At 38.9% G+C, this 20,229-nt stretch overlaps 1 long non-coding RNA gene across 1 annotated transcript; it reads left to right on the top strand.

Moving 5' to 3' along the window:
* The first annotated feature begins 622 nt into the window (after window positions 1-622).
* LOC142643821 (uncharacterized) lies at window positions 623-2,015 on the top strand. The gene is made up of 3 exons (XR_012845920.1): window positions 623-1,183; window positions 1,504-1,594; window positions 1,763-2,015. It is a non-coding gene; the product is annotated as an uncharacterized LOC142643821 (long non-coding RNA).
* The last annotated feature ends 18,214 nt before the right edge of the window (window positions 2,016-20,229 follow it).

The following is a 20,229-nucleotide window of genomic DNA, read 5'->3' as shown; positions in this document are numbered from 1 at the left end:
CCCACCCCTTTTTATAAATCATATAGAATTTTAATTTATGATATTTGCTTTATGATAATTGCTCTTTATTATTAGATCCAAGTCATCAATTAACTCGAATCCAAGATCTCTTATTTAATAATAAAATATTTTGCAGTTGAGTGAACTTGGAAGTTACAATAAACCATCATGCTTTATATGCTTAGGAAGGTGAAAACCTTCATAAAATTCCTTCAATTAAAAGTGTTCAATTTAGGGCAATATGGAAAGAAATATTAAGATCATTTCGATTACAAATTCATTCATTTTATGATCCACATTATATATTACAAATCTAAATGTGTATTTAATGTGACACTAATAAAAATCTTAAAATGATTTGATCCAGTAAAGAATAAAAATTGAAAAGAATTAAAGAATATTAAGCTACAATGAAAGAAATTATACGTCTGTATCAGTAGACCTAAATAGGGTCAAGTTTTGTATGAAGTTTCCTTTTTTATAATCTAAATAGAATAGATTCTGGGGTTTTCGGCGGTGGCCAATACACCAAATTGTTAGATCAAGAACAATAATATCTTATTATAGGTTAAAGGAATCCTTACTTTTAATGTAAGCTTGAAACTCAAGCTTCGGCTCACATGGCTCCCAAGTGTTTCAATATCTTTCTCAAAAAAAAAAAAGTGTTCCAATATCCAACCCTTTAACAGTGAATCTTCAAAATGAATCAAAGTTCCAAAAAAAAAAAGTACCTGCTTTGCCATCTTGCCATGTGATGAAAGAGAGAAGTAGTCCCAACTCCCAACTTCTACATTGATTTTGAACTTGGTGTCTCTGTCTTCCTCTAGAATTCACCAACTAAAAAATTCATTTTTCTTACCTATTAAGTAATTACTTTAAATATAACATAGTATTATTTTTGCTGGATAGAAGAAATGTCATCATGATGGTAGAAACTAGAAACCCTATATTTTAGTTGAATTGCGGTTCTGGACCTTTCTTTATTCTCTACACACATTATATTCTCAAACTTTCTCCTCCAAGACTCCAAGTATATAGATGCTTATAACACCTCAAAAACTAAACAATACCTACCTTCCAATACCCTCTAAGTGACTCTCTCTCTCTCTCTCTGGTGTTGTATTTTTGGTTTGCATTTCAGAGATGAATGATCCCAAATATGGCTATCCATATGCCAATCAAGGTAACTTCATCCTCTTTCTTGTCCTTACTAGCTTCCTTTCTTTTATTTTCTCTGTTATGTTTTATATGTGGTAGCCAGGGAAGACTGCTATATATAGCTAGATTAAACATTTTTTAAAATTTTATTTCAATTGTTAACTTAAATGAATACGCCTTTAAAAATCTGTATCTCCAGTGAAAATCTTGCTGAATCATTGAATTATTTCTCAACTTGCACTTTGTTATTGTTAATTATCACTATAGAGGGAATGTTATATTTTGGTAAAAGAAGAAAAACAAAAATGGAACATGTTCTTATTATTTATGCAATTTTGAACACAGCCCCTTATCAAGGACCACCAGTGGCGGCACCTCCTCAGTACTATGCAGCTCCACCACCACCCAGGCGAGAACCAAGTTTTCTTGAGGGATGGTGTGTACTATAAACTAGTTCTGTATCATAATTGCTTCTTTGTTATACATATACTGTATTTACCAAGTATTTCTTTTATTCAAAATAATACATATGTAATATAGGATATCCTGATGATCGTGACAAATTCTAACTTTTTTTGTTTATTTGATTTGTGTGATTATGCAGCCTTGCAGCTTTATGTTGTTGTTGCCTCTTAGATGAGTGTTGCTGTGACCCATCCATTATATTTGTTACCTAATACTTTGTATACTACATGTAGAACTATATTATCTTGTATAAGTAAAAGGGACTTACATATATATATACCTCTGTAATATACTTAAATACATATTCTGGTCAGTTCTAACGCTCTTCTTGTTGATTTCCATCATATTCAGGACATTCTTTGGATAATGATAATTTATTTTTATTAGTTTATTTAGTTTGAATAATAAGTTATTATGTACAAATACAGTTATACCTTTTAAAAAAAATGCCATGTTCATATTTAACACCTCTAAGTTGATAAAAATAAGGAAAATTCTTAGTTAATATTGTACTGTAAGATTTACAATTTCCCTTCTTTGAGAGAGAGAGAGAGAGAGAGAGAGAGAGAAGCACAAACGGTTTTCAACGAAATCTTTTGTGCATCCATGTATGTGACAAAAAGTGGGGGAGTCTTTTGAGTAAATATTGGTAAAAATGAAGTTTTTTGGGGTTATAGTCACTGTTCAAAGTTATTTGGGGAAATGAGGAGAGAGAGTGAATTTCGGCAACAGTGTTGCCGAAATTCGAAGAAAAGTATGAGAGAGAAAATCCAATTTGAGGAGAGAGAAATTTTGAGAATTTCGGCAACAGTGTTGCCGAAATTCCTTCTGCCCAGCCTGCCTGCTTCACTGAGTGCCCATGCGTGAGTGCTTAAAAGGAAAAAAATAAAAAAGATTTGCGGCAATCCCATTGCCGAAAATGGAGGGAAAAGAAAAAAAAAAGAATTATGGCAATGGGATTGCCGAAATAGGGGGGAAAGAGAAAAAAAAAAAAAAAAAGAAAAAAAAAGAAAGGAAATGTGGCAATGGTATTGCCGAAATAGGGGGAGAGAAAAAAAAAATGTGGCAATTGTAGTGCCGAAATAGTGGGAGAGAGAGAAAAAAAAAAAGGAAATGTGGCAATGGTATTGCCGAAATAGGGGAGGAAAAAAAAAAAAAATGTGGCAATGTTAGTGCCGAAATAGTGGGAGAGAAAAAAAAAATGTAGCAATGGTAGTGCCGAAATAGTGGAAAAAAAAAAAAAAAAAAAAGGGAAATGTGGCAATACCATTGCCACATTTCCTTTTTTTTTTTTTTCTCTTTCCCCCCTATTTCGGCAATCCCATTGCCATAATTCAAAATTTTTTTTTTCCCTCCATTTTCGGCAATGGGATTGTCGCAAACCTTTTTTATTTTTTTCCTTTTGAGCACTCACGCATGGGCATGGGCACTCAGTGAAGCGGGCAGGCTGGGCAGAAGGAATTTCGGCAACACTGTTGCCGAAATTCTCAAAATTTCTCTCTCCTCAAATTGGATTTTCTCTCCTCAAAATTTCGGCAACACTGTTGCCGAAATTCACTCTCTCTCCTCATTTCCTCAAATAACTTTGAACAGTGACTATAACCTCAAAAAACTTCATTTTTACCAATATTTAACCAAAAGACTCAAAAGTGGGGAGCATTACGCATATTAATATTATATACCTAATTCTTTAAAGAAGGTCTCAATAAGAGCGTATAGATCTGATTCTCCAAAAAAAAAAAAAAGTGTATAAATAAAGAGGATTCTCCATCTATAAAAATATTTCCTTTCTGTAATTCTCTTTAATTCTCCATCTATAAAAATATTTTCCTTTCTCTTTAATTTGGCAAATGGAAGATGATGAGGGCAGAGAGAATCTCAACTGAAGGGCCAGATGTCATAGCTTTGCAAACTTCATGAACACCTCTTTTTTCTTTTTCTTTTTTCCTTTCTATTTTAAGTGTAATTATATTAAGAAATAATTTTTTTAAGCACAACAGAGTCTTGGAAACTAAACACCCGGCCCATGCATCAGCCAATAATTATCGTACAATATGATTAGGAAGGTCCAAGTACAACACAAAAGCAGGATTATAAATGAAATGGATTGAATATGAGCAATTTGAACTCAATCCAAGAAAAAAAAAATTGTGCATATTTGTTTATTTAACAAATGAACCGATTTCAAGTCTAAGTTTAGGATCGACTATTAAAAAATTCAAGTTCAAACATAATAATGTTGTACAGGGAAGGGCCCCAGACCCATTGGGCCTTGGAACCTAGCTTTGTGGCACCATACGGGGCAAGGCCCTAGGCCCGTCGGGCCTTGGGCCTTGGCCTTGAAAGACAACACCTGACCCTATCCCCGTTGGACTTATGACCTCAATCCGGATGCACCTCAAAGCCCAGCTTAAACCCCAAAAACCATAGTAGGGCCATAGTGTCTTGAACGTCAAAAGCGAGCCCCTCCTGATCAACTCTATCTTGGTCAGGAATATGATTGCTCGGGGATACAAGGTCTCGACGGTCCGATGGTGCCTTGGGGAATATCGTTGCCAAATAGCCTTTTGGTGGCAGGAACCAGTTCCAATGCCATTACCTCTGTTCCCAACAAATACCTCCACTTAGAGATGATAGAATTGGACCCCCATTCGCACTAGTAAGGGGGAGTAATCATAACACCTCCACTTATCTTAGCCTATAAATAGGAGAGAAGGAGGAGGAAGATTGGTTAGCAATTCTGGGGAGAACACACAGAGAAAAGAGTGACTATTTCGAGAAAATGAGGAGTGACTTTATGAGAGAGAGAAAGGCTTGCAAAATTTAGAGTAAGTGGCTGGGTCTCCAAGCGAAGGACCACTCATAGTAGAAAACCCAAAGCCCATAATACAAATAGATTGTGAGACCACAAATAGGTCGAGCCCATTAACTATATTTTTGGCACGCACAATTGGCGCCGTCTGTGGAGATCTCCTATGTAGCTGTGGTTCTGCTGAGACTCACGCAGGGAAAATGTTTAAAGGTCAGTCAGAAAGTTATGCTGAAAATGGTTCTCAGAGATTTTCACGGGGATCTACTTGGCGAGAAAGAAGGCAAAAAAGGCGTGAAGACAGGCAGCGTGAGTAGGAGGAAAACCGGTCTGACCTTAGAGAAAGGTCGTTTCAAACACATCAGACACTGTCGGGCGCTTCGGGGCCTCATCGTTTTGACGAAAGGGAAGAGGAGCTCGAACATTTGCATAGGTTGGTGAGGGATTTGGAGTTGGAAGCAAGAGATAGGCGTCGAAAAAAAGACCACGAGGAGCGTGAGGAAGCATCGGCTAGCATGGGAGGTCACCATAGAGCAGGCTTCCACCAATCTGGATCCCATCAACACTGGGATGTTCACGGGAGTATGCAGACAGGGACTCAATTTCCCCGAAGAAGCACCGACCCTAGAACGCTGCTATGGATGCCATGAGCCGAGCATTACGAAGAGCTGCTCGTTCGCCGTTCTCAGGGGACATTGAACGAGCACCCATGCCGGGTAGATTTACACGGCCTCCGTTCAATTCCTATGACGGGAAAACGGTCCCGGTAGAGCATGTAAGCCATTATATTTAGATGATATCCTTACATACTCATAACGATGCATTAATGTGTTAGGTATTTCCCTCGAGTCTTGGACCCATTGCCTTAAAGTGGTTCAATGGATTAAGGAAAGGCTCAATTCACAGTTTTGCCGAGCTGATTCAAGAGTTTTGTGTCCGGTTCATGACATGCAGCCGAGTTCTGCAACTCATAGGCGCATTACTATCAATGAAAATAGAGGCAGGGGAAACCTTTCGCAACTATGCTAACCGATATTGGGAGCTGTATAATGAAATTGGAGGAGGCAATGAAAAAATCTCAGCGAGTACCTTTCGGTTGGGATTTCCCAAGGATTCCGACCTATGAGACTCGTTGATAAGGAGACCACCCGAGGATATGAGGCAGCTAATGAGGCGCATTGAAGAATACAAGAGGTTAGAGGATGACCAGCAGCAGAACAAGGGCAAAGCACCGATCATGAGTCAACCTCGGCAAAGGGGTTTTCAATCGAGGTCCCAAAGGGATTTGAGGATCCGGGAGCCAAGCACACAGGTTAGGGAGGTGAACATGACGTTCAAAGAGCCGGTGCACAGAATTGTAGATCAAATAAAAAATGAGCCATACTTTCGATGGCTGAATAAGATGGGGGGTGACCCATCGAGGAGAAATCAAAACCTGTACTATACTTACCATAAAGATAAAGGGCATACAACCGAGCAATGCAGGGTGCTGAAAGACCATCTTAAGCAGCTAGTGAAAGTAGGGTACTTGAAAGAGTTTGTAGTAGACCCAAGGAATCAAGACGCCGGACAAGGAGCTCGGCCTTGGGGAAACCCTCTCCCACCCCCATTAGGAGTGATAGAGGTCATCCATGCCGCTTCAAGGGGTATCATGGTGTCCGGAAGGAAAGGGGTATTAACTGTGGTGCTAGTAGAAGGTTGCCCAAAAAAACAACCCTCCGAGAAAAAGTTAAAGCTCACTCAAGAGCCCATTGCCTTCAATGATGATGATGATCTGGAAGGAACAATCCAGCCACACAACGATGCTTTGGTGGTCACCACTAGCTTCATAGTGAAAACGGTATTTATTGATCAAGGGAGTGGTGCTGAAGTAATGTATCCTGACCTATTTAGGGGGCTTGGGTTGAAAAGGATCTCACTAAATACGACACACTCCTGGTAGGGTTCGATGGCCAGATGGTGATCCTAGAAGGGCAGATTTCACTTCCCGTAAACATGGAGGGTAAGGAGATAATGGTGATGTTCATAGTGGTCATCTTATTTTCGCCGTATACCATAATTCTTGGAAGGCCATGGATTCATGCAATAAGGGCAATTCCATCCACCTTGCATGTGAAAGTCAAATTCCGCACTGAGCAAGGTATTTTTATAGTGAAGGGAAATCAACAAGTGGCTAGGCAGTGCTTGGTGACCGCTGTTAACAGGGAGATCAAACAAAAGTAGCCAGCCGAAAAGGTTCCTTTATAGCAATTACAGGGACCCTAAGAGGACAGGGGGGCTTGTGGTGCCAAGGAACTAATAAAGGTAAGGATACTGCCAGACGATGATAAGAGTTTCCAAATAGGAGCAAGTATGAAGGACGAGGATAGGGTGGGGATGTTGCTGTTCCTTGTATAGAATATGGACATGTTTTCTTAGAGTCCGTACGAGGTACCCGGGGTAGACCCTGAATTCATAGTTCACAAGCTTAATGTGAACCCATTATTCCCTCCTAAGAAACAGAAGCCGAGGAGATCGGCTAAGGAGCACGTCGAAGCCATTAAGCAAGAGGTCAAGAAATTAAAGGAGGCAAGGGCAATTTTCCTTCCGAAGCGGCTAGCGAATACTGTAGTAGTGAAGAAGAAGAACGACAAATGGAGGGTTTGTGCCGATTTTATTGATTTAAACCGAGCATGCCCAAAAGACCCATTCCTCATACCAAAGATTGATCAGCTAGTGGATGCCACGTACGATCACCCGAGAATGAGCTTTTTGGATGCTTTTCAAGATTACCATTAGATTGCCCTAGCAATTGAGGACCAGGAGAAGACGGCATTCATTTCCCCTAATGCTAATTACCAATATATCGTAATGCCATTTGGGCTAAAGAATGCGGAGTCACTTATCAGCGAATGATGACAAGAATGTTCAGAGATAATATTGGGTGTATAGTTGAGGTGTACATGAACGATATGATGATGAAAAGAAAATGGGAGACACAACATATTGACGATCTCAAAGAGGTGTTCGAAATACTCCGAAAACACAAGTTGCGCCTCAATGCTGACAAATGTGCTTTCAGAATGGGGGCTGGCAAGTTCCTTGGGTATTTGATCAATAATCGAGGCATAGAAGTCAACCCTAATCAGATTGAAGTTGTGAAGCGCCTCAAGTCGCCAAGCAACCCAAAGGAAGTCCAAGTATTAACCGGCATGTTAGCTGCACTTAACCGGTTCATTTCCAAGTTTGCCGATCGATGTCGTCCATTTTACCAACTTTTGAAGAAGTGGAAGGGATTCAAGTGGAAGGGATTCTAGTGGAATAAGGATTGTGAAAAGGCTTTCTAAGACCTGAAGGAATATCTAGTACGAGTGCCCATGCTGACAGCCCCGGAACATAATGAAGAATTATTCATGTACCTCTCAATATCTGAGCACTTCGTGAGTGCCATGCTTCTAAGGGATCAGAGAGTGCAACAACTAGTATATTATGTCAGCAAGACCTTGGTAGATGCTGAAACGAGGTACTTGCCTTTGGAGAAGTTGGTCCTAGCGCTAATGCATGCCACAAGGAAGTTACCCCATTACTTTCAGGCCCACACCATCTATGTACTAATCGGATATCCACTTCAGTCGTTGTTGAAGAGAGCAGATTTTACGGGCAGAATAGCTAAGTGAGGGACCCGGCTAGGCTCTTTTGACATTAGATATAGACCAAGAAGTTCGGTGAAGGGTCAAGTTCTAACTGATTTTATGGCAGAGTACTCCCCAAGGAAGGAAATGGAAGTGGTTTGTCATGTGAAAGTTCACCCGTGGAAGGTCTTTATGGACGGTGCGTCTAACGCCATGGGAGCTAGAGCTAGAATTGTCATCATTACCCCGGAAGTTATAAAACTGGAGCATTCTTTTAGGTTGGGCTTTAGGGCTTCTAACAACAAAGCTGAGTACGAAGCCCTGCTTACCGGGTTAAAAGCCATATTGGATTTGGGTGCTCAGGAGGTGGAGGTCTATTCAGATTCCCGATTGGTAATTAATCAGGTCAGGGTATTTTTAAAGCCAAGGATCCTTAGATGATAGAGTACTTGTAACTGGTGAAACAAGTTATGAATTGATTTCTGAAAGCAAAGGTGTTTCAAGTGGCTAGAGGGGAGAATCAGCATGCTAACTCTTTGGCCACTTTGGCATCATCATTAACTGAAGAGGTACCCCAATTAATTAAAGTGGAGCTAGTAGTCAAACTGAGTATTAATGCAGGGGTAGGCATCTCGCTGATAACGGGGACCGAACCGTGTTGGATGGATCTGATCATCGACTTCCTAGCTGAGGATCGAGTGCTGACTAATGAAAAGGAAGCAGAAAGAATACGCCGAGCAGCTGCTTGGTACTGATTATCAACTGATCATAAGTTGTACCGAAGGTCTTTTGAAGGGCCTTACCTACAATGTTTGCACCCCAGCAAGATTGAAGAACTCCTGACCGAGCTACACGAGGGAGTGTGCGGCAGTCACGTGAAGGGATGTTCATTAGACCACTGAGCGATGACTCAGGGATTTTAGTGGCCGCAAATGCAAAAGGATGCTACCGAATATATACGAAAGTGTGAGCAATGTCAGAAGCACGCCCCGATGATTCACCAGCCGGTGGGGAGCCTAAATTCTTTTAGTAGTTCATGGTCTTTTGCACAGTGGGGGCTAGATTTTGTTGGTCCATTCCCTCAAGCTACGGGAAGCCGAAGGTTTGTTTTAGTTGTCGTGGATTATTTCACCAAGTGGGCAAAGGTAGAGGTGTTGGCTAACATCCGAGATGTGGATGTTAAAAAATTTGTATGGAGAAACATAGTAACAAGGTTCGAGGTGCCAGGGTCTCTCGTATCAGATAATGGGCTGCAGTTTGACAACAAGGCTTTCCCTGAGTTTTGTAGCAACCTCAGCATCAAGAACAGGTACTTTACTTCAGCATACCCGTAGAGTAATGGCCAGGTGGAGGCCACCAACAAAGCCACTATGAACGGGTTAAAGAAGAGGTTAAAGGGTACTAAGGGCAAGTGGGCTGAAGAATTGCCCAATATTCTGTGGGCATACCAGATAACACTGAGGAGGTCCATAGGAGAGACTCAATTTTCTCTGACATATGGAGCAGAGGCAGTCATACTAGCCGAGGTAAATTTGTGCAGTGCCCGAGTTTCGGGATTCTCTCTAGCGGAGAATGCAGAATTAATGGTAAGACAGTTGAACCTATTGGAAGAGCACTGAGAGTCGGCAACCATACGGCTGGCAAAATACCAGCAAAAGCTTGCTCGGAGATACAATAAAAATGTAAGAAGAAGGGAGTTTAGCGCTAGTGATTTGGTACTTCGAAAGGTTGTAAGGAACATACAGGATGTCAGTACAGGAAAATTAGCACCTACTTGGGAGGGACCATATAGAGTCACTGCCATTGCTGGCGCAGAGGCGTACTATTTGGAGGACTTGGACGAAAGACCACTTCCCCATCCATGGAATGCTCACAATTTGAAGAAGTTTTACCACTGACTATTAGTGTGTAGAAGTATGAGTTGAGTATAACGATGTATGTATAAAATATTAAGCAATACAAGGGTGATGTTTATTCATGCAGGAGTATTTGTACCTATAGTTCCATCGTTGTTAACTCACTAACCCCAGTCAACAAACGTGAAGAGAACTAACTCGTTTTAAGGACAAAAACCTGCTTCTTAGTTCGATCCTAATCACCGAGCCGATGGAAACCTTATATCGAATTATTCTAAGGACAGAAACTTGCTTCTCAGTTCTATCCTAATCGCCGAGTAGATGGAAACCTTATGTCCAATTATTCTAAGGATAGAAACCTGCTTCTCGATTCGATCCTAATCACCAAGCAGGTGGAAACCTTATATCAAATTATTCTAAGGATAGAAACCTACTTCTCGGTTCGATCCTAATCACCGAGCAGGTGGAAACCTTATATCAAAACATTTAAGGACAGAAAGTAAACTTCGATTTTAATAGGCGGTCATCATAAATGAGAAAGTAAGGTATGATGAGTAAGTTAACAACCACAATCAGTTATAAACTCAGCAATCACCATCTCAAGATAACTAATCAAACAACTAAAAATTAAACCATTGTTCTGTCATCACAACCCGGTGACTATAGGTAAACCATTTAAAGCAAAAAATGAAGATAAGACATAAGGATAATTAAAAAGTTTTCACCGTTGGACAGTTGGGTCAATTTTTATGGCTGATGAGCTTTGTTCGTTGGCAGCTGGCTGAGTGGCAGGGGAGGGCAGAACTAGTGTGTCCCTGGTAGGTTGAGCTTCAGGAGTGTTGGTGACTTCCAAGTCGATGGCCTCCACGTGATAATCGATTTCTTGCACCAACTCCCTCATGCTGGGGTGTCCTCATTGCTAGCACCGGCAGGATTTTGCATAAGCAAAGGCTCGGGGAAGGGTATCTGCTCGGGGTTCCTCAATGGAGAGTCGTCCGAGACCCCCATGGCTTGCAGAGCAGCCATCCAGCCCTTTTGGAAACTGAGCTTCTGCTCTTTATGAACAACCAGCTCAGCAGAATTCTCGGCGTTTGTGAAGCCAGCATTGTACCACTTATCTTCACATGCTTCTAAGGGCACTTTCGAGTCTGCTATCTCGTTTACATGTGCTAAACTAAGACTCTCTGCTTCCGCCAGTTTAAGCTTGGTGCCACCCAACTTCACTTCCAGCTCAGTCAGCCTCTGCTCTGCTAACGCCTGAGCCTTCTCAAAATCTGCAACCCTCTTCTCAATAGCCGCGGCGGCCTCACCCTTGTCATTTGCTATTTCAACAGCAACATCCTTTAGTGCCCTTTCCTAATCGACATCCTCAATCGCCTCCTTTAGCGGTTCATCCATTATATAGGTCAATTATGCAGCCTAAGAACACAGAAACTCCCCGGGCACTTAAGTTAAATAATAATAAAAGTTAGCCCAAGGAGAAATAGGTGAGGAATGTTACCGCTATAACGTGCCATTGCAGCCGGGTGGTTAAAGACTCGTCAGCAACCTCTGCATAGAAGCGCACGTCTTCGAGCAAAAGGAGGCCTTAGGTCAAGCTCTGGGCAACCCGACCTCCCTCACCTTGTTCGTAGGTCCTGATACTGGCTGTGGGCAACCCGAGCCTCTGGATGGCTGGTCAGTTGTTCGCTGCCTTTTTTGGAAACGAGAAGGAGTGGGAGAGGAGTCTGACTTCTAACTAGAGGTGCCTGTTGCTGCCCTGGTGGATGGACGCCGGGCACGAAACAAGCTAGGCCCATCTTCCATCTGACCACCATTTCGTTATCTGCTTGATCAACTTCCGCTTTCGAGGAATTCACCGACTCGATTGCTGCTGGTTCGGTTGCTTGAATTAGGGCTTCGGGCTCTCCAACAGGCACGTGGGTTCTAAGGCTCTGAGATACGGTATCAGCTGAGGCGTCCCTTATCGGTGCAAGATCATCCGCGGTAGTGTACTGGGGACCAGGGTCTCGAGCTTCACTAATTGTTTTGGAAGGAGGGAGCAAATTTGCATGCCGAACGTCGATATATGACAAAAGGGGGTTGTCCACCAGCAAAGCCTAGCTGAATGGCTGCTAGGTAGAATATACTAGGTTGCAGCTGAGAATTAAATGAGATGACCAGAGATGACCAGAGCTGACCGTTGGTATGCATAAAGATCTCCGACCTAAGTACAAAATTGAGATCTCTCACGTGCACGACCCTAAGGTCCAGTTTAAATCTTTTCCCTTCTGCACCAAAACAACAAGAAGGCCAGTTAGTATATACGAGAATGAAATAAGCAAAAGCATCAAATTCAAAACAAGTAAAAGTACTCGGTACCAACCAACATTATGTGGTGAAAGTGGGCAGGGGAGCTCATTGGCAAGCCAATTACTGTTCACCCGGACGAATTCTTCCGCCGAGTTTCTGTTAGAGTCGGGAAGGCATGATATAAGTCGTACCCGCATGTCCCTAATTTTTAAATAGTAATTTGTCATAATATTACCGCATAAACTATACATAAATTTGATGTCATGATGATTTAGTTGCAACCCGTATATTTGGTTTAGTCTATTGATTCAACTCACAACTCGGTAAAAATTGGGGGGGAGTTGGTCGGGGCATAAGCCATAGAACCTAAGGGTACCTACAACGAGAGGGTCCACGGGAAACCTAACCCCACCCTCTAGGGTGGACATCAAAGGAAAAAATGCTACATTTGGATCAAAGCGCCTTTATAGGGCGATATCGCCCACGTGACAGTAGGCGGCATCGACATCGACATCTCTAAGAATGTCATAGGCCGCTCTAAAACTAGCCAAGGCCACTTCAGAAGTGAGGAGATCAGAGTAACTCATTTTTAAATTTTAAGAGTGAAGAAAAACTTGAAAGAAGAGGAAAGAGTAAAGAAAACTTACTGTGGGCTCTAGGAAGTGGTGATCTGAACTGGAGAATTTACGCACGGGAGAAATATGCTTGGCAGAGAGAAAAATGAAAAAGAAAGGATGTAAAGAGTAGTACGTGAGGTCAGGAGAAACTATTTATAGGGCTAGAAGCATTTAATGAAGAGGGAGGTGGGAAAGACCCTTCTGTTTTCTTTTTGTAACCCCCACACACGTGGGCTCAGTTTACAAATCGTCAGGTTATAATTACTGATGGATGTGACAACCTGGTGCAGCGCTCCTTTTAAGAAAGCATTGATGGTCATTCTGTTCATTTAACCATCGACGATTGGGCTCCTCGGGGGTCAACAATTCCGTTTAGATCATCCTTGATTCACTCCAGGTAGCCGGGCACGAATCAAGGGGGCTATTTTACAGGGAAGGGCCCCAGACCCATTGGGCCTTGGACACTAGCTTTGTGACACCATATAGGGTAGGGCCCCAGGCTTGTCGGGCCTTGGGCCCTAGCCTTGAAAGACAATACCTGACCCTATCCCCATTGGACTTATGACCTCGGTCCGAACACACCTCAAAGCCCAGCTTAAACCCCAAAAACCATAGTGGGGCCATCGTGTCTTGAATGTCAAAAGCGAGCCCCTCCCGATCAACTCTATGTTGGTCGGGAATATGATTGCTCGGGGATACAAGGTCTCGGCGGTCTAGTAGTGCCTTGGGGAATATCGTTGCCGAATAGCCTTTTGGTGGCAGGAACTAGCTCCAATGCCATTATCTCTGTTCCCAACAAATACCTCCACTTAGAGATGATAGAATTAGACCCTCGTTTGCACTAGTAAGGGGGGAGTAATCATAACACCTCCACTTATCTTAGCCTATAAACAGGAGAAAAGGAAGAGGACAGTTGGTTGGCAATTCTGGGGAGAACACACAGAGAAAAGAGTGACTATTAAAGAAAATGAGGAGTGACTTTGTGAGAGAGAGAAAGGTTGCAAAATCTAGAGTGAGTGGCTGGGTCTCCAAGCGAAGGACCACCCATAGTAGGAAGCCCGAAGCTCACAATACAAATAGATTGTGAGACCAAAAATAGGTCGAGTCCGTTAACTATATTTTTGGCATGCACAAATGTGCTTTTGAATAAGCTCATAAATACAAGACTTTATTTAAATAACTCTAATATTATATGTTTATATGTATATACATGTATAGAAATATATTTATACACAAACTTAAGATTTTATTTTATAAATTTATAAATAAGTTCATCAATTATCAAATTATTAGTTGTAATTTATTAATAATATAAATAGTCCATATGTAGTAAAAATTGTATAATTTTTAATAAAATAAGATAGGTAAATCTAATTAATTCTTATAAGTTTATAACGAAAATTTTCTATCTAATTAAATCAAACAGTATAATTTTAGCTATTATTTGTTATTAAGTATTAGCATAAATTTGTGAATAGCTAAAAAAATTTAGTTGTAATTTTTATTAGATATGAGAAAATAATAAGTTTATTAATGCTAGTTTGTGAACAAGTTTGAGCTTGTTTTAGGCAAAAAGCAAAAACCTGTAATATTGTTTAGTGATGAGCTTGAGCTTATGTATTTTTGAAATAAAATTGGATGACAATTTGGAACTTGTATTACTTGACTTGAGTTAGTTCATTTTTAACTTTACACAAAAGGGTCTCTCGGTGTGCATGCTGGAGTTTTGGGCTTCTTTGGTAGCAAAGTTAAACTATAATTTTCAATGCTCAAGTGTTGAAAATTGTGTGCTGAAAATTGGGGGCTAAAAAAAACACATGTTTAGTAACAGTGTTTAACAAAAAAACATTTAAGTCACAATTTAGAATGTTTAAACATTGTATTTTGAGAACAGCTCAAATGATATTTTCATTTTTCAAATAACAATTTTAAGTAGCATTGTTATAATTATTTTGAAAATTGTGAGACCTATATGATGCTCACAACACAAAACACAAATTTTTTTTCTTGAAAACACATATTCATACTAATTATTCAATTGTGTTTTCAATTTTAGAAACAAAGTTATAGAAATATAATACCAACAAAATACACTTTCAATACAGAATCTAGAGTTTTCATGTCATTTTGAAAACCGATACTACCAAGTGGGCTCAAATGTCTCAAACATTTGATGAAGGAACCTGGCAACCTGCAGTCAACAATCATTCCAATGCATGGATGAGAGTTAAAAACAGAGTTAGTAACAATTGTGACTTGTGAGAATATCTACAAGAGGTCTAGCATCTACTTCTGTGATGATTTTGCGGATGTTCAAACCATGGGCCAAATTGAATCTCTTAAGAGGGCGTTTGGTTCGTCGTGAAGTGACCTTAATGTGATGCACGTTGCAATAATATGACATTAAGTTTTTTGGTTTATTTTATTTTTTCTAACATTACCATAATTTGAAATTAAAAAATATATCACATCGCCTTAATCTCATTACCTTTCTAAACAATGTAATATTGTATTCTTGTATTGAAATTACATTAATGTAATATTAAGGTATAATGTAACATCACGGTGAACCAAATGCCCCCTTAGGGCCAAAATTTCTGCAATCACAGTATTCGTATTGTCAATGTTTTTGGAGAAATCTGTGATTGAAGTACACCTGCCTCAACTTGCCTTGAGTTACCTATCACTAATCTAGTGTTAAGTTCAAAGAAATCCTCTATGGTTTCCTGCCATTAACAGTCCGTTTGGTCAAGGAGATTTGGAATTTGGAAAAATGGAAAGGACAATTGGTAGGGTCCAGGAGTTTTCTTCCCAGTCCACCAAAATACACTCTCTAAATTGGGGAGAAATGTGAAGAGAAAATGGGAGTACAAAAATGATTAGCCTTCTAGACAAAACTATCCTAGTGCAACAAGGTTCTTTTTTCTTCTTCTATGGTTCAATCTTTCTTCTTCTTTTTGTTCAATTCTTACTTCTCACTTGTTTTGGTTTTTCTTATTTCTTTTCTTTTTCTTATCCATTTTTTCCCCTTTTTTTTATTTTTCATTTTATGTTACTTTTCCCTCGTTCTTTTTTCTTTTTCTTTTTTTATCCATCAAAGTATCCATTTTTTTTCTCTCATATCTTTTGGGTTTTTGTAGGTTGTTTATATGAAGTATCCATCCATACACAAATTTTTAATAAAAATATAGTTTGTTACTTTTTCTTGATGCCCATTTTTTGACAAAAGGGCCCAATGGCAAAAAAAACCCCTAACAATATGAAAGAGATAGAAAAAGAAAGTAATGACATAAACACCATTGGGCTAGAATGGTAGGAATAATGGTCCACAAGCCTACAAAATAATAAGTAGCTTGAGAGAAAGCAAGCGGGCCGAGGAAGCCCCAAAGAATGAAGTAGTAAACTCATGAGAATTAAAAAGGATGGAAAGAATGCAAAAATGGGCCGGAGGAGCCCAAAGAAAGAAATTAGTAAATGGGGTTGGCCCAAAGGCCAATAAATCCAAAGGCAAAAGATGTGATAATTGGGTCGAGGAAACCCAAAAGATTTAGCAAAAGCCCATGAAAATGAAAAAGGTAGGAAAGAATGAAATAGGCCAAGGATGCCCAAAGGATGCAATAGGTCGAGGAATTGAATGGACTAGCCTAGCAAGGATGCTGGACAGTAAAGACTAAGAGGAGGAATAATGTAAGAAATTGGCATTGCAGGCACTTCAGCCCATAAGCCCAGAAGTACCAACAAGGCAAAAAAATGCTGAATGATATCATATCATAGCAGGAAAAATGTAGCAGTACGGTAGGAGCACCAGCTAGTCCACGGACAAAAGATAAAAAGGGATATGGGCCAAGTCAAAGAAGGGGAAGCCTATACCCGAGCAATGTCCAGCCCAAGAAAGAAATGGGATGCAGAGAATGAAAACCCAAAAACTCATTCACACCGAAAGAGTTAAACAAACACTAAAGCGTGCAGCAGAATCAGACAAACTTGGAGATAATGGCAAACGCGTGAAAGCTAGAAAAGTATTGGACTCATATGAAAGTAGCACACGCACACAAGACTTAGGCACCACCTCCCTATACCTAGCAATAAGGAGAAGGGGAGCCTATTTTGGGGTTCCCACTCAAGCTCTTTTGGAGGAAATATCCTGCTGGGATGACATCACATCCAAAAGCAGTAAATATGAGCTGGAAGCACCAAATGCATGCTATAGAGGTTGGTAAGGGAGAAGTTTAACCTCTATCTAGATGGGAATGTCAAGGAAAGTAAAAGAACAAAACAAAACCACTTTTGTCTGGGGATAAGACATGACACAGCCAATGCAGTGTAGTGGTGGTAGCTGGGCAACTGGCAGACCAGTGGACAGTCCTAGAAGTACACCCACAATAAGCCAAAAGCAGTTAAGGGGTAAAAATGGCAAATCCTATCATGGCAAATAGTATAAAAAGGCTATAAACGTGCATAATAAAAAAGCAAGAGGAAAAACAGAAGAGAAAAAGGGCAAACAAGAGACATAGAAAAAAAAAAAAAAAAAAAAAAGAATATAGAAAGTCAAAATAATGGAAAATATGAGTGACAGGAGTAAAAGCTTACATTAATGGGCTACCCACTTCTCTCACTCTCAATAGCTCACTCTCTGATGAGTTAAGAATCCAAAACCAAGCCATCTAGGTTCGTTTTTTCAAAGTGGATAACTTCTATTGCAAGAGCCTCCCTTTGAGGTTACCCACATTGAAAATTGGTTCCCTTTTTGGACTTGAATTTGCCAAAGAACCAAGCTTGTTCTTTTAGTTGATTAAACTTCTCTCCTCTTATCTTATTAATGACTGACTTGACATTTTGACATTAATCTATTTCTGTCATAATCATATTGTGCTATTTTTCCCTTCGTGGAACTGTTCATGTATTATTGTTGTTAGCAGAAAATGTTTTAGTTAAAGTGTTTTAGTTATCCTGTTGTATTGTATTTCTTGCCATAACACTTGTAACAGTTTCTCTTATCGTGAGTACGTAGAACGCTTAAGACTCATACCAAGACGCTTCAGCACAAAAATGGCCCAACTTGCGCTCAAACTAGCCTAAGGTGTGTCTCAGTTGGGCCAATCCCGACTCTCCTACCCCAGAATCACAAAGCTATGGTACAACGGGAGCAATTCAACCCAAGACGCAAAAAAGGCCCACCACACTTTTGTTTTTTGTTTTGTTTTTTTTTTTTTAATCTAAAAAGGGTATAAGAGTAAATTTATATAAACTATAATTTTCATTTTTTCATTTTTATTTTCAATCAAACAAAAAAGTTTTTCATCAGTCAACTTTTTCATCTCCTCAATCAAATTGTAGTTTGCAAACATTTTTATGTTTGTTTTCTTCTTTACGAAGGAGAAGTAGACTTTAAGTGGAGAGAGCCTGAATTTGTCAATAATCTATGGAAAACGCACATTTTAGAAGAATATGTGGAGATTGATTCTAGTTTATATGAACCGACACACGTTTCAGCTACACTTTTTATCTTCTGATTTATATGAGGTTGTTAAGGTCTTATTAGGTAGGGGTCTATTCTGGCTCGTACAGGTGCTTCCATTAGTGGGTACAACTTTAAGAGTTACATTAAATATTGCATTAGCTTTGCATCACATTATTAATTATTAAATTAAATAAAAGAGACGGCACCTACTTATATAATTCAACTGGGCCTTTCAAAAAAAATATAATTCAACTGGGAATTCAAATATGGTATAGTCACTTTCTTGGATCATGGGATTCAAATATGTGGTACAGTCATCACATATCAGATCCAAACTAAGATCAACCTATGTTTTTCTTTCGGTATATTAATTTCTTTGACTACTTTGGGCCCTCAATTTACTTGGATTTCACCAACAAAAGGGGCTGAAGGATATTGTTGTGTTTCTCGTTAAGGACAACGACAATGGTTAATGAACTTAATATCTAAACCTAGATGTGACAGTTGTGAGTTTAGATCATTTAGTAAAATGTATTGTCGTCAAAAAAAAAAAAAAAAATCTAAGGTTCAAATTTTACTTACACAAAAAATCAATAGGTATTTTTTTCCGATAATAAAAACAATGTTAAAATGAAAAACTCATCTTCTAAGTTTTATCATAATTTATTTTAGTTCTCTAAATTTCAAGTTTATTTAATTAAGGACTTCCTGTCAACTTCCATTAATTAAAAAAAAAGTAAACAATTGGACAATTAACATCAACATATAACAAAGGTTGATGAAGAAGCTTTGATTGAATCAATTTGAAACTTAGAAGATTGAAAAGAATGAAAAAAAAAGTTAGAAGATTGAAGCGAATTATGGTGAATCATAGAAGGTGGATTTTGCATTTTAGCCTAAAAACAATCATTATGGACAAACACTATAGGTTTAAAATACTATCCTATTCAGGGCTAGTTCTACTATAGATGCGAATGAGGCGGTTGCCTCCTAAGTAGAAAAAGACCCCCAAATTTTAACCAATAGAGTAATTTTTTTTTATTGTAACAGTATTAATTAAGCACAAATATTAGCCAATAAATAAAATAATATTTTTTTTATCAAATGAAAAATAAGAAAAAAAAAAAGAGAGAGAGAGAGAAAAAAGTGCTACATCCACAAAAATTTTCACAACAAATACTAAGTAACAAGTTGTTACTAGTTGTTATTGATGGGCAAAAAAGTAATTTTAGTAATAAGTTTAAATTAGAACCAGTAACAACTTAATGCTTTGGATTTATTGTAAAAATATGATGAATATAACACTTTTTACAACAAAAAAAAAATATAGGAATAGACAGAATTTCACAGCATTTTTCATTACTGTTGAGTTGACAAACTCTTACTAGTTTTTATCTAGATCTAATACTGACATCACCTTTTTGCTTATTATTAACAATCTGCAACATCAACCGTTGTGAAAAGTTTTGTTAATCCTTTCTGAAGAAAAAATTTTTATATAATTAATTAGTAATTTTGCATCTAAAACAAGATAATAGAATTTAAGTAATATTTAAAAAAATTTCTCAAAAATTTTATATTTATATGCTCAAACCAGTTTTCGCTTAAGGCACAAATGGATCAAGCCGCTTCTGACCCTATTTGTAAAAATAAAAAAATTAAATTAAAAATTAAAAATGTTGGTTCAACTACAAGATTATTTTGATTTACTAGTTTCTTATTTTTGTGATAAGACTGTAAAAAACATTTGGCAGGCTTATCTTCAGCCCAAGTGAACGTGGTACATGACAAGTCGTAGGTTGTAGAAGAGGTCCAAATGGCCCAAAACCATCATAGACCTGTAGTTTCATTCCTGGCAACATGGGAACAGTGCCTCTAGACAATTTTAAAAATCTAGGACAGGTCAATGTTACAATTTAAAATTCCAAAGCTACATATATTTTTCTCAGTATCTTCTGAG

The sequence above is a fragment of the Castanea sativa genome, chromosome 7 (genome assembly GCF_040712315.1).
Source record: "Castanea sativa cultivar Marrone di Chiusa Pesio chromosome 7, ASM4071231v1".
Lineage (NCBI taxonomy): Eukaryota > Viridiplantae > Streptophyta > Magnoliopsida > Fagales > Fagaceae > Castanea > Castanea sativa.
Note: the sequence above shows the minus strand (reverse complement) of the source record. Positions and strands in the feature narration are given on the sequence as shown.